Genomic DNA, 23,121 nt, shown 5'->3' on the forward strand with positions numbered 1-23,121 from the left:
CAGATATCTGGCTTTACGTCTAGATGTTGGGCTTTACCTCTAGAAGTTGGGCTTTAACTCTAGACTTTGGGCTTTACCTCAAGACGTTCGTCTTTAACTCTAGCTGTTGGGCTTTACCTCTAGATTTTGGGCCTTACCTCTAGAAGTTGGGGGTTATATCTATATGGTTGGATTTAACTGTAGATGTCAGGCCTTAACACTTGATTTGGAATTCACCTCTAGATGTTAGGCTTTACATCTAGATTCTGGGCTTTCCCTCTAGATGTTGGGCTTTACTCTAAAGGATGCGCTTTAACTCTAGATATTCGGCTTTACCTCTAGAAGTTGGGTTGTACATCTAGATGTTTGGCTTTAACTGTAGGTGTCAGGCTTTAACACTAGATATTGGAATTCACCTCTAGATCTTAGTCTTTACCTCTACATGTTGGGCTTTACCTCTAGAGTATTTGGCTTTAGATCTAGCAATTGGGCTTTACATCTAGATTTGGGGCTTTAGCTCTAGATGTTGGGCTTTACCTCCAGATTGTGGATTTTAAATCTATATATCTGGCTTTATCTCTAGATATTGGTCTTTATCTCTAGATTTTGGGCGTTAGATCTAGAAGTTGGGCTTTACATCTAGATAGTGGGCTTTACGTCTAGATATTGGGCTTCATCTCTAGATTATGGGTTTTAGATCTATATATCTGGCTTTATCTTTAGATGTTGGGCTTTACCTCTAGATTTTGGGTTTTAAATCTATATATTTGGCTTTTCCTCTAGATGTTGGGCTTTACCTCTAGATTTTGGGTTTTACATCTAGATGTTTGCCTTCACCTCTGTAAGTTGGGCTTTACCTGCAGACATTGGGCTTTAGGACTAGATGATGGGCTTTACCTCTAGAAGCTGGGCTTTACATCTAGATTTTGGGCTTTACCTCTAGATGTTGGGATTGAACTCTAGAATTTGGGTTTGAAATCTATATATTTTGCTTTTCCTCTAGATGTTGGGCTTTACCTCTAGATATCTGGCTTTACCTCTAGATCTTGGGTTTTACCTCTAGATATTGGTCTTTACCTCTAGATTTTGGGTGTTAGATCTAGAATTTGGGCTTTACATCTAGATTTTGGGCTTTAGATCTAGAAGTTGTGCTTTACATCTAGATTTTGGGCTTTAGGTCTAGATATTGGGCTTTACCTCTAGATTTTGGGTTTTAAATCTATATATTTGGCTTTTCCTCTAGATGTTGGGCTTTACCTCTAGATTTTGGGTTTTACATGTAGATGTTTGCCTTCACCTCTGTAAGATATGCTTTACCTGCAGACATTGGGCTGTAGGACTAGATGATGGGCTTTACCTCTAGAAGTTGGGCTTTACATCTAGATTTTGGGCTTTACCTCTAAATGATGCGCTTAAACTCTAAATATTGGGCTTTACCTCTAGATGTTGGGCTTTAGATTTAGAAGTTGGGCTTTACAGCTATATTTTGGGCTTTAGATCTAGAAGTTGGGCTTTACATCTAGATTTTGGGCTTTACGTCTAGATATTGGGCTTCACCTCTAGATTTTGGGGTTTAGATCTATATATCTGGCTTTATCTCTAGATGTTGGGCTTTACCTCTACATTTTGGGCTCTACCTCTAGGTATTGGTATTTACATTTAGATTTTTGACTTTAAATCTGGAAGTTGAGCTTTACATCTAGACTTTGGGATTTACCTCTAGATGTTGGGATTGAACTCTAGAATTTGGGTTTGAAATCTATATATTTTGCTTTTCCTCTAGATGTTGGGCTTTACCTCTAGATATCTGGCTTTACCTCTAGATGTTGGGTTTTACCTCTAGATATTGGTCTTTATATCTAGATTTTGGGCGTTAGATCTAGAATTTGGGCTTTACATCTAGATTTTGGGCTTTAGATCAAGAAGCTGGGCTTTACATCTAGATTTTGGCCTTTACGTCTTGATATTGGGCTTTACCTCTAGATTTTGGGTTTTAAATCTATATATTTGGCTTTTCCTCTAGATGTTGGCCTTTAACCCTAGATATCTGGCTTTACCTCTAGATGTTGGGCTTTACCTCTAGTTTTTTGGTTTTAAATATATATATATTTGGCTTTTCCTCTAGATGTTGGGCTTTACCTCTAGATTTGGGGTTTTACATCTAGATGTTTGCCTTCACCTCTGTAAGTTGGGCTTTACCTGCAGACATTGGGCTGTAGGACTAGATGATGGGCTTTACCTCCAGACGTTGGGCTTTACCTCTAGATATCTGGCTTTACCTCTAGATGTTGGGATTTACCTCTAGCTATTGGTCTTTACCTCTAGATTTTGATCTTTAGATCTAGAAGTTGTGCTTTTCATCTAGATTTTGGGCTTTACGTCTAGATATTGGGCTTTACCTCTAGATTTTGGGTTTTATATCTATATATTTGGCTTTTCCTCTAGATGTTGGGCTTTACCCCTAGATATCTGGATTTACCTGTAGATGTTGGGCTTTACCTCTAGATTTTGGGTTTTCCATCTGGATTTTTGGCTTCTCTCTAGAATCTGGGCTTTACCTCCAGACGTTGGGCTTTACCACTAGATGTTGGGTTTTACCTCTAGATGTTGGTCTTTAGGTCTAGATATTGGACTTTACCTCTAGATGTAGGGTTTTACATCTAGATGTTTTGCTTTACATTTAGATGTTGGTCTTTATCTCTTGATGTTGGGTTATACCTCTATATGTTGTGCTTCACCTCTAGATGTTAGGCTTTACCTCTAGATGTTTGGATTACATCTAGATGTTTTGCTTTACATTTAGATGTTCGGCTTTATCTCTAGATTTTGGGTTTTAAATCTATATATTTGGCTTTTCCTCTAGATATTGGGCTTTACCGTCAGATATCTGGCTTTACGTCTAGATGTTGGGCTTTACCTCTAGAAGTTGGGCTTTAACTCTAGACTTTGGGCTTTACCTCAAGACGTTCGTCTTTAACTCTAGCTGTTGGGCTTTACCTCTAGATTTTGGGCCTTACCTCTAGAAGTTGGGGGTTATATCTATATGGTTGGATTTAACTGTAGATGTCAGGCCTTAACACTTGATTTTGGAATTCACCTCTAGATGTTAGGCTTTACATCTAGATTCTGGGCTTTCCCTCTAGATGTTGGGCTTTAACTCTAGATTTTGGGCTTTACTCGAAAGGATGCGCTTTAACTCTAGATATTCGGCTTTACCTCTAGAAGTTGGGTTGTACATCTAGATGTTTGGCTTTAACTGTAGGTGTCGGCCTTTAACACTAGATATTGGAATTCACCTCTAGATCTTAGTCTTTACCTCTACATGTTGGGCTTTACCTCTAGAGTATTTGGCTTTAGATCTAGCAATTGGGCTTTACATCTAGATTTGAGGCTTTACCTCTAGATGTTGGGCTTTACCTCCAGATTTTGGATTTTAAATCTATATATCTGGCTTTATCTCTAGATTTTGGGCTCTAACTTTAGGTATTGGTGTTTACCTCTAGATTTTGGACTTTAACTCTGGAAGTTGGGCTTTACCTCTAGATGTTGGGATTGAACTCTAGAATTTGGGTTTGAAATCTATATATTTTGCTTTTCCTCTAGATGTTGGGCTTTACCTCTAGATATCTGGCTTTACCTCTAGATCTTGGGTTTTACCTCTAGATATTGGTCTTTACCTCTAGATTTTGGGTGTTAGATCTAGAATTTGGGCTTTACATCTAGATTTTGGGCTTTAGATCTAGAAGTTGGGCTTTACATCTAGATTTTGGGCTTTAGGTCTAGATATTGGGCTTTACCTCTAGATTCTGGGTTTTAAATCTATATATTTGGCTTTTCCTCTAGATGTTGGGCTTTACCTCTAGATTTTGGGTTTTACATCTAGATGTTTGCCTTCACCTCTGTAAGATGTGCTTTACCTGCAGACATTGGGCTGTAGGACTAGATGATGGGCTTTACCTCTAGAAGTTGGGCTTTACATCTAGATTTTGGGCTTTACCTCTAAATGATGCGCTTAAACACTAAATATTGGGCCTTACCTCTAGATGTTGGGCTTTAGATTTAGAAGTTGGGCTTTACAGCTATATTTTGGGCTTTAGATCTAGAAGTTGGGCTTTACATCTAGATTTTGGGCTTTACGTCTAGATATTGGGCTTCACCTCTAGAGTTTGGGGTTTAGATCTATATATCTGGCTTTATATCTAGATGTTGGGCTTTACCTCTACATTTTGGGCTCTACCTCTAGGTATTGGTATTTACATTTAGATTTTTGACTTTAAATCTGGAAGTTGAGCTTTACATATAGACTTTGGGATTTACCTCTAGATGTTGGGATTGAACTCTAGAATTTGGGTTTGAAATCTATATATTTTGCTTTTCCTCTAGATGTTGGGCTTTACCTCTAGATATCTGGCTTTACCTCTAGATGTTGGGTTTTACCTCTAGATATTGGTCTTTATCTCTGGATTTTGGGCGTTAGATCTAGAATTTGGGCTTTACATCTAGATTTTGGGCTTTAGATCAAGAAGCTGGGCTTTACATCCAGATTTTGGCCTTTACGTCTTGATATTGGGCTTTACCTCTAGATTTTGGGTTTTAAATCTATATATTTGGCTTTTCCTCTAGATGTTGGCCTTTAACCCTAGATATCTGGCTTTACCTCTAGATGTTGGGCTTTACCTCTAGATTTTGGGTTTTAAATATATATATATTTGGCTTTTCCTCTAGATGTTGGCCTTTAACCCTAGATATCTGGCTTTACCTCTAGATGTTGGGCTTTACCTCTAGGTTTTGGGTTTTAAATATATATATATTTGGCTTTTCCTCTAGATGTTGGGCTTTACCTCTAGATTTGGGGTTTTACATCTAGATGTTTGCCTTCACCTCTGTAAGTTGGGATTTACCTGCAGACATTGGGCTATAGGACTAGATGATGGGCTTTACCTCCAGACGTTGGGCTTTACCTCTAGATATCTGGCTTTACCTCTAGATGTTGGGATTTACCTCTAGCTATTGGTCTTTACCTCTAGATGTTGGGCTTTAGATCTAGAAGTTGTGCTTTTCATCTAGATTTTGGGCTTTACGTCTAGATATTGGGCTTTACCTCTAGATTTTGGGTTTTATATCGATATATTTGGCTTTTCCTCTAGATGTTGGGCTTTACCCCTAGATATCTGGATTTACCTGTAGATGTTGGGCTTTACCTCTAGATTTTGGGTTTTCCATCTGGATTTTTGGCTTCTCTCTAGAATCTGGGCTTTACCTCCAGACGTTGGGCTTTACCACTAGATGTTGGGTTTTACCTCTAGATGTTGGTCTTTAGGTCTAGATATTGGACTTTACCTCTAGATGTAGGGGTTTACATCTAGATGTTTTGCTTTACATTTAGATGTTGGTCTTTATCTCTAGATGTTGGGTTATACCTCTATATGTTGTGCTTCACCTCTAGATGTTAGGCTTTACCTCTAGATGTTTGGATTACAACTAGATGTTTTGCTTTACATTTAGATGTTCGGCTTTATCTCTAGATTTTGGGTTTTAAATCTATATATTTGGCTTTTCCTCTAGATGTTGGGTTTACCGTCAGATATCTGGCTTTACGTCTAGATGTTGGGCTTTACCTCTAGAAGTTGGGCTTTACCTCAAGACGTTCGGCTTTAACTCTAGCTGTTGGGCTTTACCTCTAGATTTTGGGCCTTACCTCTAGAAGTTGGGGGTTATATCTATATGGTTGGATTTAACTGTAGATGTCAGGCCTTAACACTTGATTTTGGAATTCACCTCTAGATGTTAGGCTTTACATCTAGATTCTGGGCTTTCCCTCTAGATGTTGGGCTTTAACTCTAGATTTTGGGCTTTACTCTAAAGGATGCGCTTTAACTCTAGATATTCGGCTTTACCTCTAGAAGTTGGGTTGTACATCTAGATGTTTGGCTTTAACTGTAGGTGTCGGCCTTTAACACTAGATATTGGAATTCACCTCTAGATCTTAGTCTTTACCTCTACATGTTGGGCTTTACCTCTAGAGTATTTGGCTTTAGATCTAGCAATTGGGCTTTACATCTAGATTTGGGGCTTTACCTCTAGATGTTGGGCTTTACCTCCAGATTTTGGATTTTAAATCTATATATCTGGCTTTATCTCTAGATGTTGGGCTTTATCTCTAGATTTTGGGCTCTAACTTTAGGTATTGGTGTTTACCTCTAGATTTTGGACTTTAACTCTGGAAGTTGGGCTTTACCTCTAGATGTTGGGATTGAACTCTAGAATTTGGGTTTGAAATCTATATATTTTGCTTTTCCTCTAGATGTTGGGCTTTACCTCTAGATATCTGGCTTTACCTCTAGATGTTGGGTTTTACCTCTAGATATTGGTCTTTACCTCTAGATTTTGGGTGTTAGATCTAGAATTTGGGCTTTACATCTAGATTTTGGGCTTTAGATCTAGAAGTTGGGCTTTACATCTAGATTTTGGGCTTTAGGTCTAGATATTGGGCTTTACCTCTAGATTCTGGGTTTTAAATCTATATATTTGGCTTTTCCTCTAGATGTTGGGCTTTACCTCTAGATTTTGGGTTTTACATCTAGATGTTTGCCTTCACCTCTGTAAGATGTGCTTTACCTGCAGACATTGGGCTGTAGGACTAGATGATGGGCTTTACCTCTAGAAGTTGGGCTTTACATCTAGATTTTGGGCTTTACCTCTAAATGATGCGCTTAAACTCTAAATATTGGGCTTTACCTCTAGATGTTGGGCTTTAGATTTAGAAGTTGGGCTTTACAGCTATATTTTGGGCTTTAGATCTAGAAGTTGGGCTTTACATCTAGATTTTGGGCTTTACGTCTAGATATTGGGCTTCACCTCTAGATTTTGGGGTTTAGATCTATATATCTGGCTTTATCTCTAGATGTTGGGCTTTAACTCTACATTTTGGGCTCTACCTCTAGGTATTGGTATTTACATTTAGATTTTTGACTTTAAATCTGGAAGTTGAGCTTTACATCTAGACTTTGGGATTTACCTCTAGATGTTGGGATTGAACTCTAGAATTTGGGTTTGAAATCTATATATTTTGCTTTTCCTCTAGATGTTGGGCTTTACCTCTAGATATCTGGCTTTACCTCTAGATGTTGGGTTTTACCTCTAGATATTGGTCTTTATCTCTAGATTTTGGGCGTTAGATCTAGAATTTGGGCTTTACATCTAGATTTTGGGCTTTAGATCAAGAAGCTGGGCTTTACATCTAGATTTTGGCCTTTACGTCTTGATATTGGGCTTTACCTCTAGATTTTGGGTTTTAAATCTATATATTTGGCTTTTCCTCTAGATGTTGGCCTTTAACCCTAGATATCTGGCTTTACCTCTAGATGTTGGGCTTTACCTCTAGATTTTGGGTTTTAAATATATATATATTTGGCTTTTCCTCTAGATGTTGGCCTTTAACCCTAGATATCTGGCTTTACCTCTAGATGTTGGGCTTTACCTCTAGGTTTTGGGTTTTAAATATATATATATTTGGCTTTTCCTCTAGATGTTGGGCTTTACCTCTAGATTTGGGGTTTTACATCTAGATGTTTGCCTTCACCTCTGTAAGTTGGGCTTTACCTGCAGACATTGGGCTATAGGACTAGATGATGGGCTTTACCTCCAGACGTTGGTCTTTACCTCTAGATATCTGGCTTTACCTCTAGATGTTGGGATTTACCTCTAGCTATTGGTCTTTACCTCTAGATGTTGGGCTTTAGATCTAGAAGTTGTGCTTTTCATCTAGATTTTGGGCTTTACGTCTAGATATTGGCTTTACCTCTAGATTTTGGGTTTTATATCGATATATTTGGCTTTTCCTCTAGATGTTGGGCTTTACCCCTAGATATCTGGATTTACCTGTAGATGTTGGGCTTTACCTCTAGATTTTGGGTTTTCCATCTGGATTTTTGGCTTCTCTCTAGAATCTGGGCTTTACCTCCAGACGTTGGGCTTTACCACTAGATGTTGGGTTTTACCTCTAGATGTTGGTCTTTAGGTCTAGATATTGGACTTTACCTCTAGATGTAGGGGTTTACATCTAGATGTTTTGCTTTACATTTAGATGTTGGTCTTTATCTCTAGATGTTGGGTTATACCTCTATATGTTGTGCTTCACCTCTAGATGTTAGGCTTTACCTCTAGATGTTTGGATTACAACTAGATGTTTTGCTTTACATTTAGATGTTCGGCTTTATCTCTAGATTTTGGGTTTTAAATCTATATATTTGGCTTTTCCTCTAGATGTTGGGTTTACCGTCAGATATCTGGCTTTACGTCTAGATGTTGGGCTTTACCTCTAGAAGTTGGGCTTTACCTCAAGACGTTCGTCTTTAACTCTAGCTGTTGGGCTTTACCTCTAGATTTTGGGCCTTACCTCTAGAAGTTGGGGGTTATATCTATATGGTTGGATTTAACTGTAGATGTCAGGCCTTAACACTTGATTTTGGAATTCACCTCTAGATGTTAGGCTTTACATCTAGATTCTGGGCTTTCCCTCTAGATGTTGGGCTTTAACTCTAGATTTTGGGCTTTACTCGAAAGGATGCGCTTTAACTCTAGATATTCGGCTTTACCTCTAGAAGTTGGGTTGTACATCTAGATGTTTGGCTTTAACTGTAGGTGTCGGCCTTTAACACTAGATATTGGAATTCACCTCTAGATCTTAGTCTTTACCTCTACATGTTGGGCTTTACCTCTAGAGTATTTGGCTTTAGATCTAGCAATTGGGCTTTACATCTAGATTTGGGGCTTTACCTCTAGATGTTGGGCTTTACCTCCAGATTTTGGATTTTAAATCTATATATCTGGCTTTATCTCTAGATGTTGGGCTTTATCTCTAGATTTTGGGCTCTAACTTTAGGTATTGGTGTTTACCTCTAGATTTTGGACTTTAACTCTGGAAGTTGGGCTTTACCTCTAGATGTTGGGATTGAACTCTAGAATTTGGGTTTGAAATCTATATATTTTGCTTTTCCTCTAGATGTTGGGCTTTACCTCTAGATATCTGGCTTTACCTCTAGATGTTGGGTTTTACCTCTAGATATTGGTCTTTACCTCTAGATTTTGGGTGTTAGATCTAGAATTTGGGCTTTACATCTAGATTTTGGGCTTTAGATCTAGAAGTTGGGCTTTACATCTAGATTTTGGGCTTTAGGTCTAGATATTGGGCTTTACCTCTAGATTCTGGGTTTTACATCTAGATGTTTGCCTTCACCTCTGTAAGATGTGCTTTACCTGCAGACATTGGGCTGTAGGACTAGATGATGGGCTTTACCTCTAGAAGTTGGGCTTTACATCTAGATTTTGGGCTTTACCTCTAAATGATGCGCTTAAACTCTAAATATTGGGCTTTACCTCTAGATGTTGGGCTTTAGATTTAGAAGTTGGGCTTTACAGCTATATTTTGGGCTTTAGATCTAGAAGTTGGGCTTTACATCTAGATTTTGGGCTTTACGTCTAGATATTGGGCTTCACCTCTAGATTTTGGGGTTTAGATCTATATATCTGGCTTTATCTCTAGATGTTGGGCTTTACCTCTACATTTTGGGCTCTACCTCTAGGTATTGGTATTTACATTTAGATTTTTGACTTTAAATCTGGAAGTTGAGCTTTACATCTAGACTTTCGGATTTACCTCTAGATGTTGGGATTGAACTCTAGAATTTGGGTTTGAAATCTATATATTTTGCTTTTCCTCTAGATGTTGGGCTTTACCTCTAGATATCTGGCTTTACCTCTAGATGTTGGGTTTTACCTCTAGATATTGGTCTTTATCTCTAGATTTTGGGCGTTAGATCTAGAATTTGGGCTTTACATCTAGATTTTGGGCTTTAGATCAAGAAGCTGGGCTTTACATCTAGATTTTGGCCTTTACGTCTTGATATTGGGCTTTACCTCTAGATTTTGGGTTTTAAATCTATATATTTGGCTTTTCCTCTAGATGTTGGGCTTTACCCCTAGATATTTGGCTTTTCCTCTAGATGTTGGGCTTTACCCCTAGATTTTGGGTTTTAAATATATATATATTTGGCTTTTCCTCTAGATGTTGGGCTTTACCTCTAGATTTGGGGTTTTACATCTAGATGTTTGCCTTCACCTCTGTAAGTTGGGCTTTACCTGCAGACATTGGGCTATAGGACTAGATGATGGGCTTTACCTCCAGACGTTGGGCTTCACCTCTAGATATCTGGCTTTACCTCTAGATGTTGGGATTTACCTCTAGCTATTGGTCTTTACCTCTAGATGTTGGGCTTTAGATCTGGAAGTTGTGCTTTTCATCTAGATTTTGGGCTTTACGTCTAGATATTGGGCTTTACCTCTAGATTTTGGGTTTTATATCTATATATTTGGCTTTTCCTCTAGATGTTGGGCTTTACCCCTAGATTTTGGGTTTTCCATCTGGATTTTTGGCTTCTCTCTAGAATCTGGGCTTTACCTCCAGACGTTGGGCTTTACCACTAGATGTTGGGTTTTACCTCTAGATGTTGGTCTTTAGGTCTAGATATTGGACTTTACCTCTAGATGTAGGGTTTTACATCTAGATGTTTTGCTTTCCATTTAGATGTTGGTCTTTATCTCTAGATGTTGGGTTATACCTCTATATGTTGTGCTTCACCTCTAGATGTTAGGCTTTACCTCTAGATGTTTGGATTACATCTAGATGTTTTGCTTTACATTTAGATGTTCGGCTTTATCTCTAGATTTTGGGATTTAAATCTATATATTTGGCTTTTCCTCTAGATGTTGGGTTTACCGTCAGATATCTGGCTTTACGTCTAGATGTTGGGCTTTACCTCTAGAAGTTGGGCTTTACCTCAAGACGTTCAGCTTTAACTCTAGCTGTTGGGCTTTACCTCTAGATTTTGGGCCTTACCTCTAGAAGTTGGGGGTTATATCTATATGGTTGGATTTAACTGTAGATGTCAGGCCTTAACACTTGATTTTGGAATTCACCTCTAGATGTTAGGCTTTACATCTAGATTCTGGGCTTTCCCTCTAGATGTTGGGCTTTAACTCTAGATTTTGGGCTTTACTCTAAAGGATGCGCTTTAACTCTAGATATTCGGCTTTACCTCTAGAAGTTGGGTTGTACATCTAGATGTTTGGCTTTAACTGTAGGTGTCGGCCTTTAACACTAGATATTGGAATTCACCTCTAGATCTTAGTCTTTACCTCTACATGTTGGGCTTTACCTCTAGAGTATTTGGCTTTAGATCTAGCAATTGGGCTTTACATCTAGATTTGGGGCTTTACCTCTAGATGTTGGGCTTTACCTCCAGATTTTGGATTTTAAATCTATATATCTGGCTTTATCTCTAGATGTTGGGCTTTATCTCTAGATTTTGGGCTCTAACTTTAGGTATTGGTGTTTACCTCTAGATTTTGGACTTTAACTCTGGAAGTTGGGCTTTACCTCTAGATGTTGGGATTGAACTCTAGAATTTGGGTTTGAAATCTATATATTTTGCTTTTCCTCTAGATGTTGGGCTTTACCTCTAGATATCTGGCTTTACCTCTAGATGTTGGGTTTTACCTCTAGATATTGGTCTTTACCTCTAGATTTTGGGTGTTAGATCTAGAATTTGGGCTTTACATCTAGATTTTGGGCTTTAGATCTAGAAGTTGGGCTTTACATCTAGATTTTGGGCTTTAGGTCTAGATATTGGGCTTTACCTCTAGATTCTGGGTTTTACATCTAGATGTTTGCCTTCACCTCTGTAAGATGTGCTTTACCTGCAGACATTGGGCTGTAGGACTAGATGATGGGCTTTACCTCTAGAAGTTGGGCTTTACATCTAGATTTTGGGCTTTACCTCTAAATGATGCGCTTAAACTCTAAATATTGGGCTTTACCTCTAGATGTTGGGCTTTAGATTTAGAAGTTGGGCTTTACAGCTATATTTTGGGCTTTAGATCTAGAAGTTGGGCTTTACATCTAGATTTTGGGCTTTACGTCTAGATATTGGGCTTCACCTCTAGATTTTGGGGTTTAGATCTATATATCTGGCTTTATCTCTAGATGTTGGGCTTTACCTCTACATTTTGGGCTCTACCTCTAGGTATTGGTATTTACATTTAGATTTTTGACTTTAAATCTGGAAGTTGAGCTTTACATCTAGACTTTCGGATTTACCTCTAGATGTTGGGATTGAACTCTAGAATTTGGGTTTGAAATCTATATATTTTGCTTTTCCTCTAGATGTTGGGCTTTACCTCTAGATATCTGGCTTTACCTCTAGATGTTGGGTTTTACCTCTAGATATTGGTCTTTATCTCTAGATTTTGGGCGTTAGATCTAGAATTTGGGCTTTACATCTAGATTTTGGGCTTTAGATCAAGAAGCTGGGCTTTACATCTAGATTTTGGCCTTTACGTCTTGATATTGGGCTTTACCTCTAGATTTTGGGTTTTAAATCTATATATTTGGCTTTTCCTCTAGATGTTGGGCTTTACCCCTAGATATTTGGCTTTTCCTCTAGATGTTGGGCTTTACCCCTAGATTTTGGGTTTTAAATATATATATATTTGGCTTTTCCTCTAGATGTTGGGCTTTACCTCTAGATTTGGGGTTTTACATCTAGATGTTTGCCTTCACCTCTGTAAGTTGGGCTTTACCTGCAGACATTGGGCTATAGGACTAGATGATGGGCTTTACCTCCAGACGTTGGGCTTCACCTCTAGATATCTGGCTTTACCTCTAGATGTTGGGATTTACCTCTAGCTATTGGTCTTTACCTCTAGATGTTGGGCTTTAGATCTGGAAGTTGTGCTTTTCATCTAGATTTTGGGCTTTACGTCTAGATATTGGGCTTTACCTCTAGATTTTGGGTTTTATATCGATATATTTGGCTTTTCCTCTAGATGTTGGGCTTTACCCCTAGATTTTGGGTTTTCCATCTGGATTTTTGGCTTCTCTCTAGAATCTGGGCTTTACCTCCAGACGTTGGGCTTTACCACTAGATGTTGGGTTTTACCTCTAGATGTTGGTCTTTAGGTCTAGATATTGGACTTTACCTCTAGATGTAGGGTTTTACATCTAGATGTTTTGCTTTCCATTTAGATGTTGGTCTTTATCTCTAGATGTTGGGTTATACCTCTATATGTTGTGCTTCACCTCTAGATGTTAGGCTTTACCTCTAGATGTTTGGATTACATCTAGATGTTTTGCTTTACATTTAGATGTTCGGCTTTATCTCTAGATTTTGGGATTTAAATCTATATATTTGGCTTTTCCTCTAGATGTTGGGTTTACCGTCAGATATCTGGCTTTACGTCTAGATGTTGGGCTTTACCTCTAGAAGTTGGGCTTTACCTCAAGACGTTCAGCTTTAACTCTAGCTGTTGGGCTTTACCTCTAGATTTTGGGCCTTACCTCTAGAAGTTGGGGGTTATATCTATATGGTTGGATTTAACTGTAGATGTCAGGCCTTAACACTTGATTTTGGAATTCACCTCTAGATGTTAGGCTTTACATCTAGATTCTGGGCTTTCCCTCTAGATGTTGGGCTTTAACTCTAGATTTTGGGCTTTACTCGAAAGGATGCGCTTTAACTCTAGATATTCGGCTTTACCTCTAGAAGTTGGGTTGTACATCTAGATGTTTGGCTTTAACTGTAGGTGTCGGCCTTTAACACTAGATATTGGAATTCACCTCTAGATCTTAGTCTTTACCTCTACATGTTGGGCTTTACCTCTAGAGTATTTGGCTTTAGATCTAGCAATTGGGCTTTACATCTAGATTTGGGGCTTTATCTCTAGATGTTGGGCTTTATCTCTAGATTTTGGGCTCTAACTTTAGGTATTGGTGTTTACCTCTAGATTTTGGACTTTAACTCTGGAAGTTGGGATTTACCTCTAGATGTTGGGATTGAACTCTAGAATTTGGGTTTGAAATCTATATATTTTGCTTTTCCTCTAGATGTTGGGCTTTACCTCTAGATATCTGGCTTTACCTCTAGATGTTGGGTTTTACCTCTAGATATTGGTCTTTACCTCTAGATTTTGGGTGTTAGATCTAGAATTTGGGCTTTACATCTAGATTTTGGGCTTTAGATCTAGAAGTTGGGCTTTACATCTAGATTTTGGGCTTTAGGTCTAGATATTGGGCTTTACCTCTAGATTTTGGGTTTTAAATCTATATATTTGGCTTTTCCTCTAGATGTTGGGCTTTACCTCTAGATTTTGGGTTTTACATCTAGATGTTTGCCTTCACCTCTGTAAGATGTGCTTTACCTGCAGACATTGGGCTGTAGGACTAGATGATGGGCTTTACCTCTAGAAGTTGGGCTTTACATCTAGATTTTGGGCTTTACCTCTAAATGATGCGCTTAAACACTAAATATTGGGCCTTACCTCTAGATGTTGGGCTTTAGATTTAGAAGTTGGGCTTTACAGCTATATTTTGGGCTTTAGATCTAGAAGTTGGGCTTTACATCTAGATTTTGGGCTTTACGTCTAGATATTGGGCTTCACCTCTAGATTTTGGGGTTTAGATCTATATATCTGGCTTTATCTCTAGATGTTGGGCTTTACCTCTACATTTTGGGCTCTACCTCTAGGTATTGGTATTTACATTTAGATTTTTGACTTTAAATCTGGAAGTTGAGCTTTACATCTAGACTTTGGGATTTACCTCTAGATGTTGGGATTGAACTCTAGAATTTGGGTTTGAAATCTATATATTTTGCTTTTCCTCTAGATGTTGGGCTTTACCTCTAGATATCTGGCTTTACCTCTAGATGTTGGGTTTTACCTCTAGATATTGGTCTTTACCTCTAGATTTTGGGCGTTAGATCTAGAATTTGGGCTTTACATCTAGATTTTGGGCTTTAGATCAAGAAGCTGGGCTTTACATCCAGATTTTGGCCTTTACGTCTTGATATTGGGCTTTACCTCTAGATTTTGGGTTTTAAATCTATATATTTGGCTTTTCCTCTAGATGTTGGCCTTTACCCCTAGATATCTGGCTTTACCTCTAGATGTTGGGCTTTACCTCTAGATTTTGGGTTTTAAATATATATATATTTGGCTTTTCCTCTAGATGTTGGCCTTTAACCCTAGATATCTGGCTTTACCTCTAGATGTTGGGCTTTACCTCTAGATTTTGGGTTTTAAATATATATATATTTGGCTTTTCCTCTAGATGTTGGGCTTTACCTCTAGATTTGGGTTTTTACATCTAGATGTTTGCCTTCACCTCTGTAAGTTGGGATTTACCTGCAGACATTGGGCTATAGGACTAGATGATGGGCTTTACCTCCAGACGTTGGGCTTTACCTCTAGATATCTGGCTTTACCTCTAGATGTTGGGATTTACCTCTAGCTATTGGTCTTTACCTCTAGATGTTGGGCTTTAGATCTAGAAGTTGTGCTTTTCATCTAGATTTTGGGCTTTACGTCTAGATATTGGGCTTTACCTCTAGATTTTGGGTTTTATATCTATATATTTGGCTTTTCCTCTAGATGTTGGGCTTTACCCCTAGATATCTGGATTTACCTGTAGATGTTGGGCTTTACCTCTAGATTTTGGGTTTTCCATCTGGATTTTTGGCTTCTCTCTAGAATCTGGGCTTTACCTCCAGACGTTGGGCTTTACCACTAGATGTTGGGTTTTACCTCTAGATGTTGGTCTTTAGGTCTAGATATTGGACTTTACCTCTAGATGTAGGGGTTTACATCTAGATGTTTTGCTTTACATTTAGATGTTGGTCTTTATCTCTAGATGTTGGGTTATACCTCTATATGTTGTGCTTCACCTCTAGATGTTAGGCTTTACCTCTAGATGTTTGGATTACAACTAGATGTTTTGCTTTACATTTAGATGTTCGGCTTTATCTCTAGATTTTGGGTTTTAAATCTATATATTTGGCTTTTCCTCTAGATGTTGGGTTTACCGTCAGATATCTGGCTTTACGTCTAGATGTTGGGCTTTACCTCTAGAAGTTGGGCTTTACCTCAAGACGTTCGGCTTTAACTCTAGCTGTTGGGCTTTACCTCTAGATTTTGGGCCTTACCTCTAGAAGTTGGGGGTTATATCTATATGGTTGGATTTAACTGTAGATGTCAGGCCTTAACACTTGATTTTGGAATTCACCTCTAGATGTTAGGCTTTACATCTAGATTCTGGGCTTTCCCTCTAGATGTTGGGCTTTAACTCTAGATTTTGGGCTTTACTCGAAAGGATGCGCTTTAACTCTAGATATTCGGCTTTACCTCTAGAAGTTGGGTTGTACATCTAGATGTTTGGCTTTAACTGTAGGTGTCGGCCTTTAACACTAGATATTGGAATTCACCTCTAGATCTTAGTCTTTACCTCTACATGTTGGGCTTTACCTCTAGAGTATTTGGCTTTAGATCTAGCAATTGGGCTTTACATCTAGATTTGGGGCTTTACCTCTAGATGTTGGGCTTTACCTCCAGATTTTGGATTTTAAATCTATATATCTGGCTTTATCTCTAGATGTTGGGCTTTATCTCTAGATTTTGGGCTCTAACTTTAGGTATTGGTGTTTACCTCTAGATTTTGGACTTTAACTCTGGAAGTTGGGCTTTACCTCTAGATGTTGGGATTGAACTCTAGAATTTGGGTTTGAAATCTATATATTTTGCTTTTCCTCTAGATGTTGGGCTTTACCTCTAGATATCTGGCTTTACCTCTAGATGTTGGGTTTTACCTCTAGATATTGGTCTTTACCTCTAGATTTTGGGTGTTAGATCTAGAATTTGGGCTTTACATCTAGATTTTGGGCTTTAGATCTAGAAGTTGGGCTTTACATCTAGATTTTGGGCTTTAGGTCTAGATATTGGGCTTTACCTCTAGATTCTGGGTTTTAAATCTATATATTTGGCTTTTCCTCTAGATGTTGGGCTTTACCTCTAGATTTTGGGTTTTACATCTAGATGTTTGCCTTCACCTCTGTAAGATGTGCTTTACCTGCAGACATTGGGCTGTAGGACTAGATGATGGGCTTTACCTCTAGAAGTTGGGCTTTACATCTAGATTTTGGGCTTTACCTCTAAATGATGCGCTTAAACTCTAAATATTGGGCTTTACCTCTAGATGTTGGGCTTTAGATTTAGAAGTTGGGCTTTACAGCTATATTTTGGGCTTTAGATCTAGAAGTTGGGCTTTACATCTAGATTTTGGGCTTTACGTCTAGATATTGGGCTTCACCTCTAGATTTTGGGGTTTAGATCTATATATCTGGCTTTATCTCTAGATGTTGGGCTTTACCTCTACATTTTGGGCTCTACCTCTAGGTATTGGTATTTACATTTAGATTTTTGACTTTAAATCTGGAAGTTGAGCTTTACATCTAGACTTTGGGATTTACCTCTAGATGTTGGGATTGAACTCTAGAATTTGGGTTTGAAATCTATATATTTTGCTTTTCCTCTAGATGTTGGGCTTTACCTCTAGATATCTGGCTTTACCTCTAGATGTTGGGTTTTACCTCTATATATTGGTCTTTATCTCTAGATTTTGGGCGTTAGATCTAGAATTTGGGCTTTACATCTAGATTTTGGGCTTTAGATCAAGAAGCTGGGCTTTACATCTAGATTTTGGCCTTTACGTCTTGATATTGGGCTTTACCTCTAGATTTTGGGTTTTAAATCTATATATTTGGCTTTTCCTCTAGATGTTGGGCTTTACCCCTAGATATTTGGCTTTTCCTCTAGATGTTGGGCTTTACCCCTAGATTTTGGGTTTTAAATATATATATATTTGGCTTTTCCTCTAGATGTTGGGCTTTACCTCTAGATTTGGGGTTTTACATCTAGATGTTTGCCTTCACCTCTGTAAGTTGGGCTTTACCTGCAGACATTGGGCTATAGGACTAGATGATGGGCTTTACCTCCAGACGTTGGGCTTCACCTCTAGATATCTGGCTTTACCTCTAGATGTTGGGATTTACCTCTAGCTATTGGTCTTTACCTCTAGATGTTGGGCTTTAGATCTGGAAGTTGTGCTTTTCATCTAGATTTTGGGCTTTACGTCTAGATATTGGGCTTTACCTCTAGATTTTGGGTTTTATATCTATATATTTGGCTTTTCCTCTAGATGTTGGGCTTTACCCCTAGATTTTGGGTTTTCCATCTGGATTTTTGGCTTCTCTCTAGAATCTGGGCTTTACCTCCAGACGTTGGGCTTTACCACTAGATGTTGGGTTTTACCTCTAGATGTTGGTCTTTAGGTCTAGATATTGGACTTTACCTCTAGATGTAGGGGTTTACATCTAGATGTTTTGCTTTACATTTAGATGTTGGTCTTTATCTCTTGATGTTGGGTTATACCTCTATATGTTGTGCTTCACCTCTAGATGTTAGGCTTTACCTCTAGATGTTTGGATTACATCTAGATGTTTTGCTTTACATTTAGATGTTCGGCTTTATCTCTAGATTTTGGGTTTTAAATCTATATATTTGGCTTTTCCTCTAGATGTTGGGCTTTACCGTCAGATATCTGGCTTTACGTCTAGATGTTGGGCTTTACCTCTAGAAGTTGGGCTTTAACTCTAGACTTTGGGCTTTACCTCAAGACGTTCGTCTTTAACTCTAGATGTAGGGCTTTACCTCTAGATTTTGGGCCTTACCTCTAGAAGTTGGGGGTTATATCTATATGGTTGGATTTAACTGTAGATGTCAGGCCTTAACACTTGATTTTGGAATTCACCTCTAGATGTTAGGCTTTACATCTAGATTCTGGGCTTTCCCTCTAGATGTTGGGCTTTAACTCTAGATTTTGGGCTTTACTCGAAAGGATGCGCTTTAACTCTAGTTATTCGGCTTTACCTCTAGAAGTTGGGTTGTACATCTAGATGTTTGGCTTTAACTGTAGGTGTCGGCCTTTAACACTAGATATTGGAATTCACCTCTAGATCTTAGTCTTTACCTCTACATGTTGGGCTTTACCTCTAGAGTATTTGGCTTTAGATCTAGCAATTGGGCTTTACATCTAGATTTGGGGCTTTACCTCTAGATGTTGGGCTTTACCTCCAGATTGTGGATTTTAAATCTATATATCTGGCTTTATCTCTAGATGTTGGGCTTTATCTCTAGATTTTGGGCTCTAACTTTAGGTATTGGTGTTTACCTCTAGATTTTGGACTTTAACTCTGGAAGTTGGGCTTTACCTCTAGATGTTGGGATTGAACTCTAGAATTTGGGTTTGAAATCTATATATTTTGCTTTTCCTCTAGATGTTGGGCTTTACCTCTAGATATCTGGCTTTTCCTCTAGATGTTGGTCTTTACCTCTAGATATCTGGCTTTACCTCTAGATCTTGGGTTTTACCTCTAGATATTGGTCTTTACCTCTAGATTTTGGGTGTTAGATCTAGAATTTGGGCTTTACATCTAGATTTTGGGGTTTAGATCTAGAAGTTGGGCTTTACCTCTAGATTCTGGGTTTTAAATCTATATATTTGGCTTTTCCTCTAGATGTTGGGCTTTACCTCTAGATTTTGGGTTTTACATCTAGATGTTTGCCTTCACCTCTGTAAGTTGGACTTTACCTGCAGACATTGGGCTGTAGGACTAGATGATGGGCTTTACCTCTAGAAGTTGGGCTTTACATCTAGATTTTGGGCTTTACCTCTAAATGATGCGCTTAAACACTAAATATTGGGCCTTACCTCTAGATGTTGGGCTTTAGATTTAGAAGTTGGGCTTTACAGCTATATTTTGGGCTTTAGATCTAGAAGTTGGGCTTTACATCTAGATTTTGGGCTTTACGTCTAGATATTGGGCTTCACCTCTAGAGTTTGGGGTATAGATCTATATATCTGGCTTTATCTCTAGATGTTGGGCTTTACCTCTACATTTTGGGCTCTACCTCTAGGTATTGGTATTTACATTTAGATTTTTGACTTTAAATCTGGAAGTTGAGCTTTACATCTAGACTTTGGGATTTACCTCTAGATGTTGGGATTGAACTCTAGAATTTGGGTTTGAAATCTATATATTTTGCTTTTCCTCTAGATGTTGGGCTTTACCTCTAGATGTTGGGTTTTACCTCTAGATATTGGTCTTTACCTCTAGATTTTGGGTGTTAGATCTAGAATTTGGGCTTTACATCTAGATTTTGGGCTTTAGATCAAGAAGCTGGGCTTTACATCTAGATTTTGGCCTTTACGTCTTGATATTGGGCTTTACCTCTAGATTTTATGTTTTAAATCTATATATTTGGCTTTTCCTCTAGATGTTGGGCTTTACCCCTAGATATCTGGCTTTACCTCTAGATGTTGGGCTTTACCTCTAGATTTTGGGTTTTAAATATATATATATTTGGCTTTTCCTCTAGATGTTGGGCTTTACCTCTAGATTTGGGGTTTTACATCTAGATGTTTGCCTTCACCTCTGTAAGTTGGGCTTTACCTGCAGAAATTGGGCTATAGGACTAGATGATGGGCTTTACCTCCAGACGTTGGGCTTTACCTCTAGATATCTGGCTTTACCTCTAGATGTTGGGTTTTACCTCTAGCTATTGGTCTTTACCTCTAGATGTTGGGCTTTAGATCTAGAAGTTGTGCTTTTCATCTAGATTTTGCGCTTTTCGTCTAGATATTGGGCTTTACCTCTAGATTTTGGGTTTTATATCTATATATTTGGCTTTTCCTCTAGATGTTGGGCTTTACCCCTAGATATCTGGATTTACCTGTAGATGTTGGGCTTTACCTCTAGATTTTGGGTTTTCCATCTGGATTTTTGGCTTCTCTCTAGAATCTGGGCTTTACCTCCAGACGTTGGGCTTTACCACTAGATGTTGGGTTTTACCTCTAGATGTTGGTCTTTAGGTCTAGATATTGGACTTTACCTCTAGATGTAGGGTTCTACATCTAGATGTTTTGCTTTACATTTAGATGTTGGTCTTTATCTCTAGATGTTGGGTTATACCTCTATATGTTGTGCTTCACCTCTAGATGTTAGGCTTTACCTCTAGATGTTTGGATTACATCTAGATGTTTTGCTTTACATTTAGATGTTCGGCTTTATCTCTAGATTTTGGGTTTTAAATCTATATATTTGCCTTTTCCTCTAGATGTTGGGTTTACCGTCAGATATCTGGCTTTACGTCTAGATGTTGGGCTTTACCTCTAGAAGTTGGGCTTTAACTCTAGACTTTGGGCTTTACCTCAAGACGTTCGTCTTTAACTCTAGCTGTTGGGCTTTACCTCTAGATTTTGGGCCTTACCTCTAGAAGTTGGGGGTTATATCTATATGGTTGGATTTAACTGTAGATGTCAGGCCTTAACACTTGATTTGGAATTCACCTCTAGATGTTAGGCTTTACATCTAGATTCTGGGCTTTCCCTCTAGATGTTGGGCTTTACTCGAAAGGATGCGCTTTAACTCTAGATATTCGGCTTTACCTCTAGAAGTTGGGTTGTACATCTAGATGTTTGGCTTTAACTGTAGGTGTCAGGCTTTAACACTAGATATTGGAATTCACCTCTAGATCTTAGTCTTTACCTCTACATGTTGGGCTTTACCTCTAGAGTATTTGGCTTTAGATCTAGCAATTGGGCTTTACATCTAGATTTGGGGCTTTAGCTCTAGATGTTGGGCTTTACCTCCAGATTGTGGATTTTAAATCTATATATCTGGCTTTATCTCTAGATATTGGTCTTTATCTCTAGATTTTGGGCGTTAGATCTAGAAGTTGGGCTTTACATCTAGATAGTGGGCTTTACGTCTAGATATTGGGCTTCATCTCTAGATTATGGGTTTTAGATCTATATATCTGGCTTTATCTTTAGATGTTGGGCTTTACCTCTAGATTTTGGGTTTTAAATCTATATATTTGGCTTTTCCTCTAGATGTTGGGCTTTACCTCTAGATTTTGGGTTTTACATCTAGATGTTTGCCTTCACCTCTGTAAGTTGGGCTTTACCTGCAGACATTGGGCTTTAGGACTAGATGATGGGCTTTACCTCTAGAAGCTGGGCTTTACATCTAGATTTTGGGCTTTACCTCTAGATGTTGGGATTGAACTCTAGAATTTGGGTTTGAAATCTATATATTTTGCTTTTCCTCTAGATGTTGGGCTTTACCTCTAGATATCTGGCTTTACCTCTAGATCTTGGGTTTTACCTCTAGATATTGGTCTTTACCTCTAGATTTTGGGTGTTAGATCTAGAATTTGGGCTTTACATCTAGATTTTGGGCTTTAGATCTAGAAGTTGTGCTTTACATCTAGATTTTGGGCTTTAGGTCTAGATATTGGGCTTTACCTCTAGATTTTGGGTTTTAAATCTATATATTTGGCTTTTCCTCTAGATGTTGGGCTTTACCTCTAGATTTTGGGTTTTACATGTAGATGTTTGCCTTCACCTCTGTAAGATATGCTTTACCTGCAGACATTGGGCTGTAGGACTAGATGATGGGCTTTACCTCTAGAAGTTGGGCTTTACATCTAGATTTTGGGCTTTACCTCTAAATGATGCGCTTAAACTCTAAATATTGGGCTTTACCTCTAGATGTTGGGCTTTAGATTTAGAAGTTGGGCTTTACAGCTATATTTTGGGCTTTAGATCTAGAAGTTGGGCTTTACATCTAGATTTTGGGCTTTACGTCTAGATATTGGGCTTCACCTCTAGATTTTGGGGTTTAGATCTATATATCTGGCTTTATCTCTAGATGTTGGGCTTTACCTCTACATTTTGGGCTCTACCTCTAGGTATTGGTATTTACATTTAGATTTTTGACTTTAAATCTGGAAGTTGAGCTTTACATCTAGACTTTGGGATTTACCTCTAGATGTTGGGATTGAACTCTAGAATTTGGGTTTGAAATCTATATATTTTGCTTTTCCTCTAGATGTTGGGCTTTACCTCTAGATATCTGGCTTTACCTCTAGATGTTGGGTTTTACCTCTAGATATTGGTCTTTATATCTAGATTTTGGGCGTTAGATCTAGAATTTGGGCTTTACATCTAGATTTTGGGCTTTAGATCAAGAAGCTGGGCTTTACATCTAGATTTTGGCCTTTACGTCTTGATATTGGGCTTTACCTCTAGATTTTGGGTTTTAAATCTATATATTTGGCTTTTCCTCTAGATGTTGGCCTTTAACCCTAGATATCTGGCTTTACCTCTAGATGTTGGGCTTTACCTCTAGT

The sequence above is a fragment of the Leptosomus discolor genome, unplaced genomic scaffold, assembly GCF_034619465.1.
Source record: "Leptosomus discolor isolate bLepDis1 unplaced genomic scaffold, bLepDis1.hap2 HAP2_SCAFFOLD_33, whole genome shotgun sequence".
Classification (NCBI taxonomy): domain Eukaryota; kingdom Metazoa; phylum Chordata; class Aves; order Leptosomiformes; family Leptosomidae; genus Leptosomus; species Leptosomus discolor.